This window comes from Hyperoodon ampullatus, assembly GCF_949752795.1.
Source record: "Hyperoodon ampullatus genome assembly, chromosome: 15".
NCBI classification, from domain to species: domain Eukaryota; kingdom Metazoa; phylum Chordata; class Mammalia; order Artiodactyla; family Ziphiidae; genus Hyperoodon; species Hyperoodon ampullatus.
The window spans coordinates 17,316,550-17,324,737 of record NC_136928.1 but is presented as its reverse complement, the minus strand read 5'-3'; positions in this window follow the sequence as shown (position 1 = coordinate 17,324,737).

The following is an 8,188-nucleotide window of genomic DNA, read 5'->3' as shown; positions in this document are numbered from 1 at the left end:
AGTGTATTAAATGTATAGTAGTATCTTGTTTTAGTGAAATTTCTCTGATTTCTAACAAGTTTGATCTTTTTTTCAAATGCTTGGTAGCTTCATCTATAAATGTCTACTTAAAACTTTTGCCCCATTTTCTAATGTGGATGCTATCTTTTTCTTCCTCATTTCTAGTACATATTCTGATTATTAATACCTTTTCAGTTTTACCAATTACAAGTATCCTTTCCTAATTGGGCACGTGTTTCTAAAATTTTTCTATTGTGTTCTTCATGGAATAGAAATCTTTAATTATAAGATAATAAACCAATAATTTCTTAATATCTGTGCTTCTGAAACTCCTCAGGTGAAAAACTATATTTCTACCTTTTAAAAATTAAGTTTCTAGACTTATCTTTCACATGTAGGTCCTTTAAATATTTTGGAGTCTACTTATGTACATTTTATTACATGGGATCCACTTTTATTTTTCTCCAAGAGAAATTCTTAAAAATAGTGATATTCATGGCTTGAAGATTCAGTATTACAAAGATATCAGTAATCCTCAAAATGATCTATAGGCTCAATCAAACCCCAATAAAAACATCAGCATTTTTTCCCTCGGAAATTGATGAGGTGTTTACAAATATTATGTGGGAAAGCAAAGAGCTACAAGAAGAGCTGGGGGCTTCCCTGGTGGCGCAGTGGTTGAGAATCTGCCTGCTAATGCAGGGGACATGGGTTTGAGCCCTGGTCTGGGAAGATCCCACATGCCACGGAGCAACTAGGCCCGTGAGCCACGTACTGAGCCTGCACGTCTGGAGCTTGTGCTCCCCAACAAGAGGCCGTGATAGTGAGGCCCACGCACCACGATGAAGAGTGGCCCCCGCTTGCCACAAATAAAGAAAGCCCTCGCACAGAAACGAAGACCCAACACAGCAAAAATAAATAAATAAACTCCTACCCCCAACATCTAAAAAAACATAAAAATAAAAAATAAAAGAAGAGCTGGGACAATCTGAAAGAAGAATGAAAAGAAAGATATTAGTCACATTAAATCTTACTATAAATCTACAATATAAGATAGTCTGGTGTTTGCTCAAGGATAGACAAGATAATAGACATCAAAATCCATCTTGAAACAGACATTATAACAACGTGTGAAAAGAAAACACTGCAGGGAGTTCCCTGGTGCTCCAGTGGTAAGGATTTGGCACTTTCACTGTGGTGACCCTGGTTCAATCCCTGGTCAGGGAACTGAGATGCTGCAAGCCACGCAGCACGGCCAAAAGAAAAAAGAAAGAAAAGAAAACACTGCAGCAGAGAGGGGAAAGAACTCTTGTTAATACAGTTGATCCTTGAACTAGGGTTCAAGGGGGTTAGGGGTGCCAACCCTCTGCTAAGCTGAAAATCCAAGTATAACTTATAGCCAGTCCTCTGTACGTACATGGTTTCTCCATAATCGGCAATTCTGCATCTGAGGATTGAACCAACCTTGGATCGTGTAGTAGTGCAGTATTTACTATTAAAAAAAATCCTCGTATAAGTGCACTTGTGTAGTTTAAACCCATGTTGCCCAAGGGTCAACTATTGGTTCTCAGTCAGCTGGATATCCATATGGGAAAAATATTAATCATTACTGCATAGGATATAAAAATATAAATTCCAGAAGATCTGCAGACTTAAATTTGAAAAGTAAACAATGATGCTTTAGGAAAGAAACGTAAGATAACAGCCTTTTTGCCTTGGAGTAGGAAGAATTTCTTAAGACCAAAAAAATCACCAACTGTGAAAGAAAAAATTGAAAAATTGGACTCTTTTAAAGTTAAGAAACACTGTAAATCCAAACGCAGCACTCTTGGGCCAAAAGTGAGAGATATTTTAAAAACATCTATGGAATAAAAGACTCAGATGCATCCCTCATGCCCATGCATTCTTCAAGGGTCAACTGTATCTACCAAAGTTGAACATATACCCTATAACCCTTTGGTTCCACCCATAGAAATATCCCTCAAACAAGTGCACAAGGCACATTCTAGATTGCTCACATCACCACTAACTGTGATAGCCAAGAATGGGGAAGTACCCAATACCCACCAGTAATGGGATTAATAAATAGATTTTGATATGTTTACACACTGCAGTAATATCCACCAATGAAAATGAATCAAAGGTATCCACTCCCAACAATATGGATAAATGTCATGGATATACTGTGGAGCAAATGAAGCCAACACAAAATAGCACCTATTACATGACTCCATTTATATAAAGTACAAAATCGGCTAAGTGAATCTACACCATTACAAGTTAGTGGCTACCATATGGAAAGGAAGGTTACTAGAAAGAGCCAAAAAGGGATGCTTCTAGGGTTTGGGGTTTGTCCTGGTCCTCCAAGAACTAGACGGCAAAGTGCTGAGAAAGACTTTAATGAACAAATATTTCATTAGGGAAAACATCGGAGAGAAAATGGCAGGGAGCTCTGGAAGGCTGGCAGAACTATCAGCTCATAGTGCAAGTCTGACCCTGAGTGAAGATTTGGAAGAAAGATTTGGTAAATCATCCGAGACTGCCTTGTAATCTACGTAAAATCCTTCAAGGCTGTCAGAGTCCTTGAAAAAAGGTCACTGGACAGAGGAATCCTGGTCTCCAAGAAATGGCCTGCCTTAGGATCCCTGCTGTGCTGACTAGGAGCAATCAGGGACAAGGCCGGCCTCCAGGCAAACGTGGTGATGGATTTAAGAGCAGCAGCTGGGACCTTTGGCCAGTTATGCTCCCTGTGGTCATAACTGTGAAACAGGAGACTCTCAACGTGGATGCTTCCTTGTGATAAGATCTGGTTGTTTATTTCTGTCAGTAATAATACTGAAGCAACGTTGCGTCCTTCTCAGTATATCATACCCCAGAGATCTAAAACGTTCGTTTGTTCTGTTATTGATAATGTTCATCTCTTGGCTAAGGTAGTGTTCACCAAATTTATACCTACTGTATTTCTTGTTGTGATTAATACTTTGTGGAGAGATATTTTGGGTTTTGTAGCATACTGCTCCTTGTAAACTTTCAACCAGTAGTTTTATAATTCATTGATTACTCTTGCCAGAACCTATCATTACTACGATGGTTGTAAATAATGATTTTTACATTACATCATTCCTTCTATATATTTATGGTTTGGCATTCTATTATGAGAGCCCTTCCTTCCCTCCCTTCCTCTTTTTTTATTCATATTCTGTATGATAATTATTTATTTTATGGTCAAATTGCTCAGATTTACCCAGTGTGAGTCTCTTCAAGCTGGATCTTTTTACACGTCCCACCACTCTTTCCTACTTTCTGGCACAGTAAATTTTCTCCAGGATCATTCTACACTTTCCTTGCTCCAGCCCTGAAATAGAAACGTGGCTATACATGCTTATATACATCACATACACATGTGTGTGTTTGTATATCCTCACACTTCCATATCTACTTCTGTAAATACCTAGCACATGCACTCACTCCCTCTCTCTCTCTACAGATGGGTGGACGGATGGATGGATGGATAGACAGATCTGTATAAATAACTTATGGTCAGACTTCCATATCCGTGGTTCCTCTGTATCTGCAATTCTGCAACCATGGGTTCAACCAACCACAGATCATGTAGGACTGTAGTAATTACTATTAAAAAAAACCCTGCATATAAGTGGACCTGCCCAGTTCAAACCCATAATGTTCAAGGGTCAACTGTAACTTGCTAAATAAAGCCCTTTAACCAAATATATTAAAAATACCACCATTGGTCTGCGTATGGAATGCCATCCAAACCTGCTTTGTCCTTACTGGTTCCACATCCAGAGGGTCCTCTGCTATTATGCTCAGTTCTCTCCTCATGTGCATCTTTTCAACAAGAGAAACTTTTTTTTTTTAAACCTCCACAATGTAGGTGTATCCACTTTTGTTTCTAGCTCCAGGATTTTCCCTCTCCCTATTATGGATCTGTAGTTAAAGCACAGCATAAATAATAAAGCTTCAATTGTTGAAACTCATGAATTTTTCTGTGTACGCAAAATAATCTGAGAACTGTTTTGTTTTTGAAATTGGCTTCCAGAGTTCATACCATAATTTTGATCTTATATGCCTTATGACAATATAGAACAATCCTATGAGGTCTTAACTGCAAGGGATAATTATTTAATACTTTTTCAAATTCTATTAAAATAATTTCCTGCTTTGGCAATATCCACTATTCAATGAAAAAAATATAACATGAAGTTATAAAATGGAAAAATATCACAAAATGCTCCTTGCCTAGGAAAACCACTCTGGAAGAGTATCCCTTTACACATGATCTTATGCATGTACACATACATGTGTGCACATGCACACATACACAAACACTAACAAAGATTTATGGTTGATTATACTATGAAGGCTACAATCTGTGACCTCTCAAAGCCCATATTGTGTATCTTCTGTGATTATGATATGTCATAAATTTTTAAAATAAATTTATTTATTTAATTTATTTATTTTTGGCTGCATTGGGTCTTCGTTGCTGTGTGCGGGCTTTCTCTAGTTGCAGTGAGTGTGGGCTACTCTTTGTTGTGGTGCGCGGGCTCCTCATTGCAGTGGCTTCTCTTGTTGCGGAGCACAGGCTCTAAGCACGTAGGCTTCAGTAGTTGTGGCACACAGCCTCAGTAGTTGTGGCACACGGGCCTAGTTGCTCCACAGCATGTGGGATCTTCCTGGACCAGGGCTCAAACCCGTGTCCCCTGCATTGGCAGGCGAATTCTTAGCCATTGTACCACCAGGGAAGTCCCTGTCATCATTTTACCGGCTTCAGATTAATATAGGAATCTATCAAAACTCAAATTCTTACATCTGTACACTAATTTCCATTAAAAAATTTAGTGACATCATTGATGTGGTATTCATCTTTTTGGTATTTTAATCTCATAATCAATAACTTCCAATTATATGATTTCTAAATCAAAGAGATCTAATATATTCTGATATATATACTCCTTTCCTGAAATCATGCTTTACTGCAACCAATAGGGAAAAGCACATAAATGTCAGTCTTGTCTCAATAATACATTGGATAATTTTATCAAATTCCTACAAGTTTTCTGGGTATTTGCCTCATGGATGTGGGGGAAGAATATGGCATAGCCCCTACCTGAGAAGTTTAGAAGAAATGCTACAATAATTAGAAGGCAAACATTTCAAAGTCTGGATGAAAATGCAGAGAATTAGAAATCAGTAAGTTCAAGGTCAACTAAAAATTTTTTTTTCTAGGGACAAACAATTTTTGTGACACTTTCAAAGTGTTACAGTAAACCCTGCCTTAATATTGACAGACAAAAAATCAATTGTATACTATGCAGTTACTGTTGTTGCAAAGTTAATCATGTTTTTTCACTCTGTACCATCAGAAAAAAAAAATCACAAGATAGTTCAATTTCTACTGAACACAGTCCTTGGAAAACTAGACGGGGTCTCAAATAACCACCCAACTTGAGAACAGAGGCTGCGGGAGGCAAGGAGCCAGTTGTGATAGGCTAATAGCATATTAATATTGAAGATTGGGGGGCTTCCCTTCCCTGGTGGCGTAGTGGTTAAGAATCTGCCTGCCAATGCAGGGGACACGGGTTTGAGCCCTGGTCCAGGAAGATCCCACATGCTGCACAGCAACTCAGCCGCGTGCCACAACTACTGAAGCCTGCACACCTAGAGCCCGTGCTCCACAAAGAGAAGCCACTGCAATGAGAAGCCCACACACTGCAATGAAAAGTAGCCCCCACTCACTGCAACTAGAGAAAGCCTGCGTGCAGCAATAAAGACCCAACGCAGCCAAAAATAAATTTAAAAAAATATATTGCAGATTGGTTTTCTGCAGTGGTTTTCAGTATTTCAACAAAAGTTCATGTCCTGAATTAATTTTATTTTGCAGGTTTCCCCATCTGGATACAACTTTCATATATTATACATTTCCCCCTTTTGGTTTCTTTAAAACACAAGTACTGAGCACACCTAAAAGCACTAGTCAATGATAAGGTTGTGTAGATTCAGCAGCCAAGTCCCTGCCCTCATGGAGCGCACATTCTCATGGACATCAATTTTGACTAGCTCATCCTTACACTTTTGTTAAAGCCCAGACCAAACTCTTTTCCTTTCTAAGTGCTACCTCCTAAGTGACATCTGATAAATGTCAAAGTTCTGAATGCAGCCCTTACTGAACCACTCAGAAGGGGTCTCTGCTGTGTGGTCTGCTGAACACTAGGATCTGTTTCGTTACTGCTTCAACACCAACTAATTTAAAATACTTTCTCTCCTATGAGACCTGACGCTTGCAAGAATTCACGTTGCACGTGAGTTTTTTGAAAACATCATTTTGTAGAACTTCTATCCTCTGACAGTTCCTTGATGTTCTTACCACTCTCGCTGCTTTCATAAAATGTATCCCCAGTATGCATTTTGTGATGACTTATAAGATTGGAGCGCCAACTGAAGCTTTTACCACACGTCTAACACTGGTAAAGTTTCTCCCCTGTTTGAACTCGCCTGTGATACTGAAGCTGTGAAGACCGACTAAAGACTTTACCACACACATCACATCTGTACGGCTTCTCTCCAGTGTGGATGCTCTGATGAAGGGGAAGACTTGAGGCCTGACTGAAGTGCTTCCCACACTCCCCACACTTATATGGTTTCTCTCCTGTGTGGACCTTCTGATGCATGTCGAGGTTTAGGCTCCACTTCAAGCCCTTCCCAGTGTCTTGGGCAAGACACTTGGCCACTGTATTTATTTGTACTTATCCACACTTATCTGTCAGTTGGGGGTTATAATTGTACCTGGTCCATGGGTACGTTGTACAAAAGATCTGTAAAGTAGTTACAAGGAACTGACACAGAGTAAGCACTCCACAGACATTGGCTATTAGCTATTGGAAATATTTCTCCATGAAACAGATGACTTTATCAGTGGATGACTCGGTGGGAGACAGTGAATCACAGAATCACAGCATGTTGAAAGTGACCTAGTTCACACTCTTATGTGAAAAAAAGAAAAGTGTGCATGGGTAGAAAATGTCTGAAAGTTTACATAATAAATAGTTCATCATGTTAACTTTGAGGATTAGAATACATCAGGAAAGGAGGAAAGGAAAACTTGAGTGTAATTCAATTTCTACATCATTTGTGTTTCTACACTGAGACTCTGAATACATTGGAAGTGCAATTTTTTTTAATGTGGCGGGATAAAGGTTTTCAAGTTCTCCTGATACATCCGTATTATTATTTCAGAATTGCTGGCATTTCTTGCCATCTTTGGATCTACACCCATTTGAGTCAGAGGGCCATTCTGGACAGAGGAGATAATAGAGCAGAAGTGAAGTGAGAGGAAAAGAGAGAAAAGATTTTCTCTTTTCTCTTCAAAGAGGAAAGGTCTTTGGAATGGGAACAACACACAACCAAACTTTGGGGAAAGGATGTGATGGAAGTGAGACAAACATCTTACCCCTGTGATGAGAAGGATTCCCTGGGCTGGATGGAGGGAGGTCACAGGTGGCTGGCGAGGAAACCAACTAGCGAAAAACACACACAAGTGCAGAGCAAACACCCTGAGGCCACTCAGCCTGACTCCATGCAAACATGTGTCCAGCAGCCAGCCCTTCACCTGTGGCTCCCCAGCAAGACAGGTACCTCGGGGGTGCCAACTCATTCTGAGTCCATTATGCCTGGCCATTCATAAACCGCTGTCTGACGTGTGAGGAATAAACTGTAAATGTTTATGAGGAAATTGGGGAAGGAGATTGAAAGGTTACTTAAGCGGAAAAAAAAGAAGTTCAGGAAGGCAGGATGGTAGAGAGACAAGAAAAAGACCTTAAAAGATAGAAAGGATTTGCCAAAGAAGAGAAAGAAAAAGAAATGATTCCGAATGGGTTAACCTGCAGCTAGGAAGTTAAGGAAGATTATTGATGTGTGAAGACTATGGAATAAAGTGAAAAAAATTTATCAGAAGTTGCTGAGAATATGGTAAGCAGCATGATTATCAAATTATGAATTGGCTGCGATGGCATTCTAGGGGGACACTAGGAAGGGGAAGCAAATGTTCATAAGATGACAGTAGCAGGTGGAAAGTTGTTTCAGGGGAAGATCAGTCTTGCAGAGGGTGTATCAGAGGAGGGCAAGTGTGAGTAAGCAAGGAAATACTAAGTGTATATGATTCCTTCAC